The 15,462-nt window shown below is 42.2% G+C and overlaps 1 protein-coding gene across 1 annotated transcript in view; it reads right to left on the bottom strand.

Annotated features, from left to right (window-relative positions):
- The window catches only part of LOC100114940 (small nuclear ribonucleoprotein-associated protein B), a 48,725-nt gene that overhangs the window by 1,222 nt on the left and 32,041 nt on the right, over positions 1–15,462 (bottom strand). The gene's annotated exons all lie outside the window — the stretch shown is intronic.

The raw sequence follows: 15,462 nt of genomic DNA, 5'->3' as shown, positions 1-15,462 counted from the left end.
TTGAATACGAATATCGTTATGTCAACGCTCTCCGAGGTACCTGGTGCCCAGGGTGGTCAGTATAAACGTCGTCTCCCAGAGTTTCGCGGGGAATTAATAACAAGATTTGTCAAAACTCGTTACTCGGGGGTTTTTGGGGTCGATACCCCGTATGTAGCACGTCCCCTGGGTGGCGGATAGGGGAAAGCTCATCGATGCGTTGAGGTCCCCTCAACCCGCCGAAGGGTAGAGCAAAAATAAAATATGCTCCTCGGACCAAACAGGCTATGGGAAGAAACCCCGAAAATAAATCAAACATGGATAGTGAGTAAATAACATTACTACCCCAAGCGGGTCAAGCCACAGAGCACAGTCCCGCCAACAATTCCAATAGGGTGGAAGCCCCGGTGGCCCCATGGAGATTGGAGGGGGGTGGGGGGAACTTACTCGGATGTCGCATGACACCTGCTGCATGTAAAGACGCAGGTGATATGGAATTGAAGGTGGATGCAGACAGAGATAAAAGAGATGTTTGCGTATCGCAAAAGGATGCGTACTTGGATCGACTATGTCAAGGACAGGCATAATGTGCACAAACAAATTGAAGATCTTGCCCGAAGCACAAGAGCAAGCTATAGGAATCTCTGCATGGCAGATAACTCACAACAATGGAAACTCAGACAATTCCAAATACTAGATCTCCAAAATGGAAGCGTGGCAGGAAGTCGTCACAAGAAAGACAAAGAAAAAGGAGAAAAAGGCAAGCAAGGAGGATCCTTCACTTAACAAGCTGAGAAATAGTGTTCGAAAAATTAGACGGTTACGCGGAGAGATAGCGAGAAGGTTCGAGAGGCGAACTGTTGCCGCTCGAATTCGAATATATTAACCTGCTCGCACGGCACCGAAAAGGGCCTTGCCATGGCAATGCGCGCTCGCTCGCTCCTATTCTCTCTCTCTCTCTCTCTCTCTCTCTCTCTCTCTCTCTCTCTCTCTCTCTCTCTCTCCGCCTGCCGCTCTCGCTGATTGTATAGTCAGTACGTATTGCCGAAACACTGTGAGCGCACGTAATCGCCTCACATTGTCGTCCGTAACAATATCGTTGTTCACGCGTCGGTACTTTAATACTGTAGCTTTCATTACTTTTCCTTAGATTTAACACTTGTAAATACACTCTATCTTTCAATAAATGTCAAAGCCTTTTCTTACGGTACATCAATTCAAATTAACGGTCGAGAGTGTTTTTGTTTATTGCCAACTAGTCCATCGAGATCCACAAGTCTCCAACATTTGTTCGAGAGACTATAAATAGATAGCGTAAATAAAATACGCAGGACAGTGGCAGGAGATCTTCTTATACAGCTTAAACAATTTTAACTTAACACAAGAGAAGTGTTATGTCCTAAACTTATGAGACTTGTCACCAGACAGTAACTCTACAGGTTGCTTTATAAGCACAGATGACGACAAGGCTTTAAAACGCAAAGTTTCAGCGCCATCGGTGCCTGACTACCTTCGCGATCTAAGAAAGAACAGCCGCCAGTAGCTGCCGGAAAGTCTTTTGAAACCGCCATTGAGCTTTATGTATTTTTAGAATAAATCCAACACTGAGATTTATAATGCAAATTAATCTTCCCTTAGTAGTCAGTTAAGTAGGACATCATACTCCTATCGTTACTGAGGCGCGCGGCCTATGCGTGTGTATTTCACTTATCTTGTGATTTGTTCTGCTTCTGACCTGCTCTGCTACCAGCACATCCTCTCAGTTGGGCGTCGGTTCAGCTTCCAAAGCGAATAGATCTCGAGTATGAATGGGCGCGTCAGGAATTAGGAGTTTAAGGATTTAAATGTGCACTCGTGGTTAAATTCTCAATCAAGTTTATTCAAAGCAACAAGATTTTGTTTAACGCTCGCTCGCAACTAACGCATGTATTGTAAAGCAATTATAATTTTCCTCAGGAACAACAAACGACAACGTCATTATTCAAAGTCCGATATGATCGAAAATATTCTAAGTTTTTGAACGACCGTAAATATTTTAAGTCCCGACAGAAGTTACGCGTAAAATTTAAAGTCCGACGCGACTTACCGGTCCGTATTTGGGCAAGCTTCCTCTAGCCTCCTCGCGGTTCCTCTTTGGCGTATAGAAGTAACTATGAGAGGATCGTTCGACCAATGAAGGGGCTTGCACGTCGCATATCTCCTTATTAGGCATGCTCCCCTATGATATACAGAGCATCTTCTTTCATCTAGGCTGCCAATGGTTTCCAAATATCTCGTAGTCAAGTGCGGCGCACCTTGACCTTCCTTTGTCCGCAGCTCTTTGTTTTGCACGTGACGGAGGTCTGTACACCATGTATACGGAGGCTTGCGCATGCATCTTCTACCTGCGCTCTCTTCTTTCGTTGATAGTTGCTTTCTTCTTCTCGTGCGGCTCGATTTTCAATGCACGGGGCAAGTGCGAGTGCCTCCCCTCCTATCTCTACATGCACTCTCCTCCCTCGCTGATAGTCGCCTTCTTCTTCTCGTCGCGTCTCGATTTTCGATGCACGGGGCCAGTGCGAGTGCCTCCCCTCCTATCTCTACATGCACTCTTTTCCTTTGCTGACAGTCGCTTTCCTCCAATTTTGTATGTGTGTGTGTAATGAATAGCGTGTAGGATTGATTTTTCTCTGAGTTAACTTAAGTTTCCCCTCATTGTGTTTTATAATCTTTAATGATTTTATTTATTTCTATTCGGATTTTGTTACGTTTTTATTTGTAATTTTGATAACGCTGTCGTTTCTTGTTTCTATCTTATTTAATTAATAACTCTAATTTTAGTTTCATTATCGATATTTAATTTGAATTTTATTTATCTTATCTTTTGCTGCATTCTAATGGGAAGTGTGTTGGTTAACTAATTTTATGATAATTGATCTTATTAATTTCTTAACTGTATTGAAATGCGAAAGAAGTGAGCATTTCACAGAAGTCAAAACCTCAGACTTTCAAGAAGCAGTTAAAGTGGTACTAGTGGAAGGCGCCACAATAAAAGCATTACAATAGGAAAAGACTATTGAAGTAAAAGATCTGGACATGCTTACCTCAAAAGAGGAAGTACAAAAAGCACTACAGAAGGAAATTGGCGAAGAGAACATTATAGAAGACTCTACGATAAGATTTCGGTGAATGCGAAAGACGTACGGTGACGCACAAAGAAGTGTAAGAACCAACCCAACTGTGTACTCTGCGAAGTAGGCAGAGGTGGGAAGAGTGACCATGCAGCTGGTAGCTACGCATGTCCAGTTTACCGAGCTGCAGTAGAAGCCACTGACAGGAAAGAAAATGAAAATAGTGCAGTTGAATATGAACCACTGCACCACTGCATAGGACCTACTGAGCCAGTATGTCCGTGAGACAGAGATCGACATAGCCATCGTCTGTAAACAATACAGAGACCTTGACGAATCATTGGCGGATCATCACGGACAAGGCTAGGAAAATAGCGAAGGTGGAGCGGAAGAAGATCACAAGCGGAAAGCAGCGATGCTATAGGTCAAAGGGTTGGGCCTATGGAAAAGATGCGACGCGGGGCCTATTACAAGCCGTGGTGGCTGCAGAGTGGACAACAAATTTTCAAAGATTTCATAATATACATTACTAAAACATACTTGTAGTAAAGTTCATTTAATTATTTTTTTAGAGCATACATCAATCACTAAAAATTTTATCATTTATCAAAAACAAGAAGGAAGGAGTTAACAGTCTAGTAAATTCTGAATTTGCTGCAATCTTCTAACAAGAAAAGTAAGTGAAAATTATATAAGTTAATTAATAAATATATTTGTAAAATAAGCGGCAGCGTTCAAAGCCTGCTCACTTTACAAATTCCCAAATTTTTAGATTATTATATTTATTAATTAACTGTTTATTATTAATTTTGGGAGAACCTGTCGAGTTGCCTGGAGGGTTGACTGGGCTTCGCTTGTCAGAGGCCTTTTGACCTACAGTTCAACAAGACCTGTTCATGAGTTTGAGAAGAAATTTGAATAAATTCAAGGGGAATATTAAAATAAATAAGGGAGTGACTCAATCCCGAGTTCAGCAGAAGCTGACTCAAAACGAAGAATATTACATTGTGCGCCGACGTTCGGACGTAACAACCCCTTAAAGAGTTACAGGACGAGATTGAGCTGAATCCCATACCAAGTAGTAATAAAGAAGATAAAGGGAGGCTATATCCCCTTTCCTAAAAGCCCGGAATCGCTGGACCGTATTGTAACTACGCTGTTTCCCCCTTAACAGGAAGTAACAGCTATCCCTGAAGCAGAGACAAATGACGAAATCATTCCAACAATCACCACAGAGGAATTACTGGCTGCATGCAAAGGAATTGAGAAAAAACAAGACTCCTGGCTTGGATAGCATACCCAATATTGCACTGAAACAAGCTATACAGGCACGCTCCCATGTTTTCATGGACCTGTACAATTCATCTCTCGAAGAAGGGACGTTACCGTAAAACTGGAAGAAACAACGCCTGGTGCTACTACCAAAAGGAGAAGCCACCTGGAGAAGCTGCCTCATACAGACTACTCTGCATGCTGGACTCTCCGGGCAAGATTTTAAAGCGCATAATCGGCGTTAGAATGGACCAAGTCATTGAAAAACCAAAAGGACCAGTGGAATATTAATACAGCTTCAGGAAAAACGCTAAACTCTTGACGCTGTAATCTTAGTAGTCGGCACCGCTAGAACTGCAATAGAAAGGAAAAGATGGAAAGGAGGAGGGAGCCAAGAAGTACTGTATTGAAGTATTATTACACTGGATGTCAAAAATGCGTTAAACTCAACCAGCTGCATGCCGGTACCCGTACATATAAGAAGAATTATGTCTGACTACTTAAAATACAGAACCCTTTTGTATGACACAGAGAGCGGCATGAAAACCTATTAAGTAACCGGAGAGGTCCCACAAGGGTCAGTGCTTAGCCCATTATTGTGGAACATCATGTACGATGGAGTACTTAGGCTAGAGTTACCCGTAGGGGCAACGGTTGTAGGGTTTGCAGATGACATTGCAGTAGTGGTAGTAGCAAAGCAAAAGGAAGAGGTGACGGAAATTGATAACGAAGCAGTAGGTATAATTCACGATTGGCTAAAGCAGACTAGACTTGAGCTTGCTAGCCATAAAACGGAGGCTATCCTTATATCTAGTAGAAAGAAAATAGAGAAAATAACGCTGACAGTGAACGGACACGAAATAGACTCTTAGCCGACCATTAAGTACCTGGGAATTACCATGGACGCCGGACTAACGTTCAAGCAGCTTTTCGAGAGGGTGAGCAATAAAGCAGCAAAAGCCGGTGTTGCACCATCACGACTAATGCCAAACGACGGTGCCCCAATATGGGCGGACGTTATGTTGGTGAAATCCTATGCATGAAAGCTGTCAACAGTTCATAGGAGAAGTGCATTGCCGATCGCTGCTACCTACCGAACTGTATCAGAAGATGCAGTGTGTGTTATCTAAAGTATGCCGCCTATTGACCTTCTAGCAACAGAACAAAAGAATATATACGAAGAAAGCCGGCTGGTGACAATACTCAAAAGGAAGTTTGGAAATCCGCGAAGGAACAAACCCTAGCCGAGTGGCAAAGAGGATGGGACTCCAGTGGAAAGGGGCGATTGACCCACTGCCTCATACCACGTATTGTTGGCTGGACCAATAGACGACACGGGGAAGTAAATTACTACCTTACGCAGTTTTTGAGTGGACAAGGGTGTTTTCGAGACTACCTACACCGCTTCAAGATAGAGGACAATCCGAATTGCCCAGTATGTTTGGAAGCAAACAAAGATGCGAAGTATGTCTTCTGTGACTATTCGCAATACGAAGTTAACCGAGAAAAACTCGAGTGTTACCTTCAGACTAGGATGACCCCTGAGTCAATGATGACAGCTATGCTAGCGTCGAAGGATGGCTGGTACGCAGTAAACAACTACGTAAGGACCATTCTCAAGAAGGTTAGAAACGACGAAGAGAATAGAAGGGAAGGACAAGGCAAAACAGCTAAGTAAAACTGTTGCTAGACGAAGGCTACTAGGTAGTAGATACAAAACGCTCCTCGGACTGATGCAGAGGAACGTAGGTCACAACTCTTACTCCCCTGCCCGATGCAAAAGGAACGTAGGAGCTAGGGTTGAGTACCTCTAAGTGCTTCTCAGACCGATGCTGAGGAACGTAGGTAACTGAGTTGAGCTCAGAATCCCTCACCCGATGCAGAGGAACGGAGGTGTCGGGGTTGAGTCTGTCCAGAGGACGGACGGTCAATGCTGCTCGAAGTAGACGGCTTGACCATGAAAAATAAAAAAGACGAGTTTGATCCTAAACCCCTAATCACCTTCGTTGATGGGGGATGTATGGAAATGTCAAACTTCAAGAGGAGAAGCTAAAAAAGGCTAGTTAACGGGCCCCACGGAAGTATTGTTTAACAATAGTACTTGTGGGTATACGGTGTCGCAGGGCCACTTGTGCAGAGCTTGCTCTGCCTACGCCACATAAACACACACACACGCACACGCACACGCACACGCACACCAAACACAAATACACACATCCATACAGAAATTTTCTAAAAACAAATGATTCTAACTTTTAACACACCAAAACGTATTTTCTAGAAATTTAAATGAAACTCAAAATTTTACTATTACAAAGCTTTCTCTAGGAGGAAGCAAAAATTGGCGAGTAGTTGTTGTATTGGCCATTTTGGTTTGGGAATTTTTTACCAAAGCATACGCGCGCGCGGTGTGTGGGTGTGTGTGTGGGTGTGTGGTCATATAGTTTTTAATATCAAATAATTTTTTTTTTTTTCATTGCAAGGACCACCATCGATATCAAAATTTCTTAAGTATTTGATGATTACTATTTTAAAGAATAACTTGCGTGGTGCTAATGCATTTGAAGTCAAAGAATTTAGAAATTCACTTGGCATTAAGTCTATTAAATTACCGTCATTTGTAGTTTTAATTCTATCATCATTATAAAATAAAAAAACCTTTATCATCAATTTTATTAACTATATTTTCATTGAATTCAAATGTATTAGAATTTAAAGATGATATGATTACTTTGTTTTCAACGATCAATTTTATGTCCAAAAATTTCTGTAATTAAAATCTAAAATAAACTATAATAATAATTAAAGTAATAATGTTAGGCGAGTTTGTTGTATTGCCATTGCCATTGCCATTGCCATATTATCATGCATGTTTAGAACTGTATTTAAAATAAAGTTACAGCTTAAAAAACAACTGAGTTCTATAAAAACAAGTCAAGTTTGGAATTATATTTTGCTTCCTTCTTAGGAAGCCTTGTAATAGTATTTTTTCGAGTCTGTGTAAAAACATGTAGGAAGTGTATTTTAATGCATTTTTAGTCGAAAAATAGTGTTTGTGGAAAATGTCCGTACGGATGTATGCGTGTGTGTTAGTTTTTACACACTTGTATCTTAGCTTTTACTTAGTGAATTTTAACCCACCAAGGCTTATTTTCTATTAGTGCATAGTGGGGAAATAATCAATTTTCTGAATTTTTCATTTTGTGATATTGAAGTTATTGGAACTTGATAAAAGTAAATTGCTTAATATGTACCTGAAAGAGAATGAAATTACTCATCTTTTTACCGTCGAAAATTTATCATACACCATAAACCGCAATTTTTCGAAATTGTTTTAATTCGAAAACTAAATCTTTAATTTTTCTAGAAAAAACATGATTATTGAAAGTTATTAGGAGTATACTCCACTGTAATTTTGTGTCATTTAAAGGAGCATAAGAAAATCCTAAGAAAAACATAAAAAACTGAAAAACTGTCGTTTTTCTACGTGACGCGATAACAAACGCAATAATGAAGTTTAAATTTTGGATTTAATTACCATTATATAGTACTTTGATCCCTTTTGGGCTGTTAATGAAACAAATTAGTTTCAAAAATATTAAGCTTCCAAATTTCGTTTTCTCACCCTGTATGCTATGAGTTGTTTTTTGTAAATGACGCGATAACTGGAGTAGAAGGCAATAACCAATTTAAAATTTTGAATTTAGTTAGCATTATATAGCACCTTAATCTCTTTCTTTTGGTTGTTTATGATACCAGTTAGTTTAGTTATAAAGCTTCAATATTTTTTTCTTACCCTGTATAATTTGCATAATTGAAAACTGCATTGCTTATATCTTAGATTCTCTTTAATTGATTTTAATGTATACTTAGGCTCGTTATTTTCTGTTTTTGTTTTACCAATTCGTTAAAAACAAGATTTTCAGTTACGCATGTGTGTTATTTCATGACGATTTTTAGATCACTAGTGATTTTAGAATCGTTCATGATTATTGAATGTTATTATAACTATAGACAAATTTAATTTTAAGTCATTTCATGGAGCATATCCAGAGAAAAAAACGGGAAGGAAGAATTTTAATTCTAACGTGCACAATTCTTTTTTCTGTTTGTTTCTCTTTGGCAATCGGCGCGCGTTATCGTGACGAATGTTAATTCTCGCGTATAGCACCCACGTATACCTCCCGTCAGATGGCAGTACGTAAGCCGTCATTGATTTTAACACTTCTACATGTAAATTTCATTAAATGGTGAGATATAAAAAATTGTTTTAAGGAAATGTAAAAGAAAATTGAAATTTATTTCAACTTAGTTAATAGACAAATGTTCAGATAGGAAAACTGTTACATTACCTTACAAAAAAAAAAAAAAAATCGCGCCGAGATATCTACCGCTTGGTGGTGATATCTCTCATCAAATTATATGATCAAAATGTAATTAATACAAAGATTACGTTAAATAACATTCTTTAAAGTGTCTAAGAAAATAAGACATATAATGGCACACACATACACACACATACACACATATATAAAATAGTTGTTTTGAGACAAGGCGAGATTCAGCCCCCCATCACCTCGCCCCACCTCAGCCCCTCCTCAGCCCCCCTCAAAATAACGATAAAACGTTTCAAAAAACGCGTTATTTTTTACTCATGAAGCCCCCTCGACCCCCTCTGTCCCCCCTCAGTCACTTTATTCAACATTTATAGTAAAACATATTATTTATTCCTCTCTTTAAAAAATTATGGCCTTTGTTGTGAAGCATTTAATACGTGATTCTGATTAATTGCTGGTTGGCTGCCTAGGCAACGAGATCAGAACCGCGCTTTAAATTCATAACCCTCAAAACAGTCATAACTCATAACCCTGGCAGAAATGTTTGAGGTGTTTAAAATGAAATGTGGAAACCTTGATAACAGATAAAATATATGTAATATAACTAGCAAGAAATTTTAGTAAAAATTAATCATTACCAAGAGTGTGTAGTATTACAACATATTGAAACGGTCCGCGAAGGGTTAGAACGCGAACACGAGGAATTCGTGACCCGAGGTTAGTAAATCAGGAGACAAGCACATACGAAGAACGATAACGAACCCTGATCCACTCGGTAATATCTGTTGAGTGGATAAAAGCCTTCCCTATGCTCTGAAGTGCAAGACCCACCAGAGGAGAGATGCTCGTGTGTTGAAGGAGGTGAGTAGGGTCTATCCAATACGTACGCCCCGCACACTTAGGTAAACCACGCAGCTATTAGACTGATGTGTGAAGTACTACCATCTGACCATGAATCTACGACCAGATGAGCCACCTAAGAACAGGGTACTACCATCCTGCACTGATGACACAACTGATGGAGGGATGGGAGAAGATGTTCTAATAAAGGGTCAAAATTATTTATATGTTGTAAAGAGTTATTCATTTATTCTTTCAATAATCATTTGCAAGCGATGCTGGATCTCAGCCTACAGGAGATGGAGTGGACTGGACACATACTCTTCGAGAGCCTGGGGCTCATGGACTACTAGATATGGTGGAGACCGGAGAAAGTAGCGAGTACTACCATTCGCACGTTACTCCGTTGAGAGCCAGATCATTAATGCTCGCTGCTGCCTCCGGGGTTCCTTATATACCCGAGTTGCTCCCTCTCTCCTGTGTTACATACGCGTACGCCATCTACCCGCGCGTAGGTAGACTATTTACATTTGGCTACTAGCGCCCCTCGGTCGGTAACTTGCCTACGCCAGGCAAGTTATCTGTTGCTGTCCTCTTATCCCCGGGCTGGGCCTACCGTCATAATGTGTATTGAAAAGTGGCACCCTAACCCTATTTGAAGTAGCAACAAAGTGTGTGAATATTATTTAGTTTGAATATTTTTTTAAATGTCAGTGAGAAGTTCAATTAAAAGAATAAATAGTTTGAAGATATACTGTGTCTCTGTGCCCAAAGTCGCCCTCGGTGAGGTTTGAGAGGTGAATTTAAAGGAAAGTTCAATATCCGAGTCAGTAAGTTTAAGTCTATCATTATACAATGCTCTTTGCCTTTTACTTGCTCAAGGCATAAGTTGCTCAAGAGCAAGAGTCTGTCTAATTTTGTAGAGACTTGTGAATCGTTCTCGAATAGTCTGCAAGGAGTTCTAAAACAAACAATTGAATTTCGTGATTGAAGGTATACTCTCTATACCGTAAAAACTGTAGATTATTTGAAAAGTGTTTGTTTATTTGAAAAGAGTGTATTAACAAGTGTGTATGAACTATGGAAATGATGTGAAAGTTTGAGTAAAATACCGACGCGAGAACAACGAGTTTGTCTAACGGTCGACACTGCGAGGCGAGTACGTGCAGTGTTTCGGCAATACGTACTAACTATACATTTGCGAGAGCGGCAACGGGCGAAGAGAGAAAGAGAGAGGAAGCGAGCGACCACGCTTCTCGACCCCCCCCCCCTCTCTCTCTCTCTCTCTCTCTCTCTCTCTCTCTCTCTCTCTAAGCAACTAAACTAATACTTGAACAGCAAGGATTAGGCCGGTAGTTGCACTTGCGCTTACATTCATACTTCATACATTCACACCTATATACACTTTTCATTCACACCTACTTATAACAATGCGTACGCTGCGCCGCCGCTGAGTCATAACTCCTACTCTAAATGATATCAATTCACGCGCCCGCTGCGCCGCTCGCTTATCTACAAATATAGGTATACACGCGTGTTGCGCGCGCTCCCCGCTCCGCCGCTGCTGGCTCGTGGCGCTGCCGATGTTCTGCTGCTGCTAGCTGCTCAGCTGTGGCCCGGAGCGTAGATGTGAAAACTGGGGGAGCGCAACATACTCGTGTATTATCTAGAATTTTGTTCCAATGATTTTAGTTTTTTTTATAATTTACAGTACGTCAAGCGAAACCTATACGCGGTGCTACATAGTTATTCACTTCCCCGTGTTGACTTTTAGTCCAGTTTTTAATCTATCGCCCCTTTTCACGGGAAACTTCTTTCTGAGTATTTTTACCACGTCGGCTTTCTTCGTGTATATTCTTCCTTTTTATTGCTAGCAAGTCGATAGGCGGCATACTTGAAATAATGGACTTGAAATAATGCATTCCTTCTACACTAAAAAACGAGCAGCGCTCGATTTGCTCTTCCGACGGCGCAGCATTTCTACTCCACTGTCAGCACACGAGTTTCCCCGTTTTCGGGAGAAAAATTACTCCGCAACGCTCGGGCGAGATAGTTCTCGTGCGTAGGAGAGAACAACTACACCTGGTGCAGAACAAGTGACTTGCGGTAAGAGGACTTGTGGGCTTAAGTTCATTATTAATTCGATTATATTTTTAATCCTTGTGTTTACAAAATTTACTTAAATTACTACTGTTGTAACTACGGTAATAACAAAGGAGAAAAATACTGAATTTGAATTAATTTAGTAATTAGTATCGATTCAATATTGATTTTTTTAATCACAACAAAATTTTTTTTATTTAAATTGCATTTCATTCGTGTTTATAATAAAAAATAATTTAACATTCTTTCATCAATATTATAATTACATAAAATTAATAGTAATACATTATGAACGATTACAAGCCATAATGGAAAACTATAAAATGACAATTCTGTTGTTTTGAGGATAAACAGGGATATAATAATGGCAACTCAGATAGTTTTAAAAATTTAATTATCTCGGTATTTTCTACGATATCAGCATAATAATGACCATCGAATGTTATTTCTTGAAAAAATATTAAGGGGCCACAACACATTCAAATCCTGAAAAGATGCATTCAAATCAAAATCCGTACATTCGTACCAAAACTACAGGTGTACAAAAAATCCTCCTTGAATTTAAGCCTAATGTTCCGGACGTAACCGATGAATACTAGGGATAAGAGTAAGTGAAGCGTATTTATTCTTTATTAATAATATATTCTACCTATTAGTAGTTTTAGCGAACGTTTTTCCGTCATTTGGCTCTCATATGCGCAAATCAACAAGGCGATTCGTGACTTCAGGCTAATACGGTTAGGAGTGATTTTATAATCATTCTTAGACTGCCATGACCTCAGTAGGGAGTTTACTCCACGGATTTTGAAGGTCACTTTCAGTACGGAGAGGCTAAAGGGCCGATCTGTGACTGCCAGGCCAGAGAGTCGAGTGGCGAGAGGCGTTCGCGCGGGCACATGACTGGGTGTGTATAGCTATAGATATAGAGGAGCACGCGCACTGCTTCGAGTCCCTTCGGTAGTCTTCGGGAAAGCGTCTTTGTTCTAGCGGGCCCGAGTTTTCTGCCTACCGAGGTCACTCGAGGAGGGCTTTTTTTATGTGACGTAGGCAGAGCAAGCTCTGCACAAGTGGCCCTCCAACACTGGATCCCCACAGGTACTATCGTTGAACAATACTTGGCACTCAAGGAGGGCTGACTGCGTCAATCTGAGGGTACCGTAGGAAAACTAGGTTGTTTGGCGTACCTAGACCGTCGGATAGTACAGGGGCCCGGGTCAGCCTAACCAGCATGACCTGGCTGTCCTATCAGCCGACGAAATATCCCGCCTGACCAAACAGTGCCGGCTGATGACTGGATAGAGCCATGTTGGGTCAGGGGGGGGGGGGGCCTGCTGAGGTCACAGGTGTCGGAGTTGGCTTTTCTGCGGTGGGTGGCTCTCTGAAGGACTGACTGGTCCAAAATGCAGAGGCAGGGCTCGGCCCACAAACACTAACACACATGCTTAATCTTCAAATGAAAATGAACAAGACACAAGAAATGGTTGCAAAAGTGCCAGCAACAAAGGAGTTTCCCAGCTAAAGCCAAGTCCTCACAGGCGGTATTTTAGAAGACCCGGCGGCTGTCGTCAAGACGGAAAATACCGGTGAAAGTTTCCAGGAGAGTCAAAGGGCGGCTATGGGGTCCACCCCAGCGGCAAATACCGGTGCCTCCTTGGAAACAGATAATAGCAAAGAAAAGAAAAAAAACAGACACGCAAATAGGAAGCTAGCCTCAGGGGCGAAGATAAGGACAAAGCGTCTGGAGGGCGCTTCTAGGGGATCTCAGGCTGGGACCCTTACGGGCGCACCTAAAAGACAGCACTCCGACAGCTCCACCCCGAAGGAGCTTAAAAAGAGGTCAGTTGGGGACGCTCTAAAGAGTTACAGCCGAGCGGTGGTCACTGACTTTAAGGTGGCCATCGTTGAGGTCAAGTACTCGGAAGAGCGCCTAGACGAGGACCTGGGAAAGAAGGCCCTGGAGGCCTTGGAGGGGGAAATTGATGACGCCCCGGACGGAGGCTATTTTCCAAATTTCTTGGACAATTGGATCCAGAGGAATGCACAGATCTTCCATTGCAAGGACCAAAAGGACAAGGAGTGGTTACGTCGCAATGCCACTAAATAGACGTGTGGGGAGGGCACCCAACTCAAGGCTATTGGGATAGGGGACCTCCAGAAGCTGGTCAGTGCGATGACCTACGCCCCCGTAGTGTATACTTCGGAGGTCGTGGTGAAGCGCTTGAAAAGGCAGAACACCACACTTGCACCAGACTCCTGAGAGATCACCGAAACTAAAACGGTGACGTTGAGCACCGAGGGTAAAAAGAAGGAGGAGAGGGCCATTCAGGTGCTACTTGAAAGGACTGAGATCGAGGCACTGAAAGCCCTCGACTTCAGGCCTTTTTGTGGAGGTGGCAGGGCACATGTCATCCCGTTCGAGAAAAAGATGGAGGAAGACCCGGAACAGACGGGAGAAGAGGTTATGAAGGTCGATCCCGGCCTTACTACGGCAATAACAGAGGTAGATGCGGGTAGCGGTTCTTTCGATCAAGATGGCTGATCGGAAGCAGCGTAACAGCGTGAATAATATGAGTGGGGCCGGATCTGTACCGGACACCACTATAGAGTTCACGCAGATTAATCTGCAGCATTGCAAGAGCGCCTTAGCCATTCTGGCTAGACGTATAATGGGGGTGCATACAGGCATTTGCCTAATTCGAGAACTTTGGATTCGCAATGGCAAAATCGTAGGCTTAAACGGAATAGGTACACTGATCAGCGTCAGTCCCGTTTCGACTAGAATGTGCCTTATTGCCAAGGGGCTTTAGGTAGAGACGGTGCCAAAATACTGCTCAAGAGATCTATGTACAGCTAGGGTAAGCTACAAGGGTATCGGAGGCGAACGGAAAGTCATTATGATTGCCGCGGCATACTTTCCCTATGAGGAAGCGTGCCCACCAGAGAAAATGATCGCATTAATTAGAGAATGCGAAGCCGAAAGTACCAAGCTTATAATGGGTTGCGACGCAAAGGTACATCACACATGTTGGGACAACACAGACTCCAATTCTTAACAACAACGAACATGGACTTTCTCAATACGGGCAGCAGACCCACTTTTCGAAACGCCGTAAGGGAGGAGGTCATAGAAATCACCTCCAGGAACGTGTGGTCCGAGGTTATGGACTGAGGTGTGTCGGAAAAAGTCTCCATGTCAGACCACCGAAATATCGTGTTTAGACTTGGCGGACAAAGTACGCTCGATCAACTCATAGGGAACCCCAGGAAAAGAAACTGGGTAGGCTAAAGAAAAGAACTGAGGGCTAAGATCGGTCGCTTCCCCGTCACGTACAAGACGGCGAAGGACATCGATCACTGCAGTAGGATCCCGAGGGACATAATAATAAGTTCTTACGAGAAACATTGTGAACTTAGGCTGAAGAGGCCATCGAAAGGCGCTCCCTGGTGAAATAAGTCACTAGCGAAACGCAGGAAGATAGTAAGACGACTATACAACCGGTCCAAGCACACGAAGAGTGACAAGAACAAACGGGCGTATAAAGCAGAGCAAAAGAAATATAAAAAGGAGATCGAAAAGGCTGGAGTGGAGGATTGGAAGCAATACTGCAAAAGCCGAAGCACGTTATCAGACACAGCCAGGATGAGCAGTGTCCTGCAACACCCGAAGAAGTCACTGACAGACTCGATCAGATTAGAATCAGGGGACTGGGCAAAGAATGGTCAGGAGGCCCTAGAGTGCCTGATAAAAACCCACTTTCCAGACTTTAGGAAAGGGGCAGGGCAGAGGCCGTACGGCTGATGGCACGCGGAGAGGACTGGAG

The sequence above is a fragment of the Nasonia vitripennis genome (assembly GCF_009193385.2).
Source record: "Nasonia vitripennis strain AsymCx chromosome 3 unlocalized genomic scaffold, Nvit_psr_1.1 chr3_random0013, whole genome shotgun sequence".
Classification (NCBI taxonomy): Eukaryota; Metazoa; Arthropoda; class Insecta; order Hymenoptera; family Pteromalidae; genus Nasonia; species Nasonia vitripennis.
This window is presented reverse-complemented; position numbering and strand designations above follow the sequence as displayed.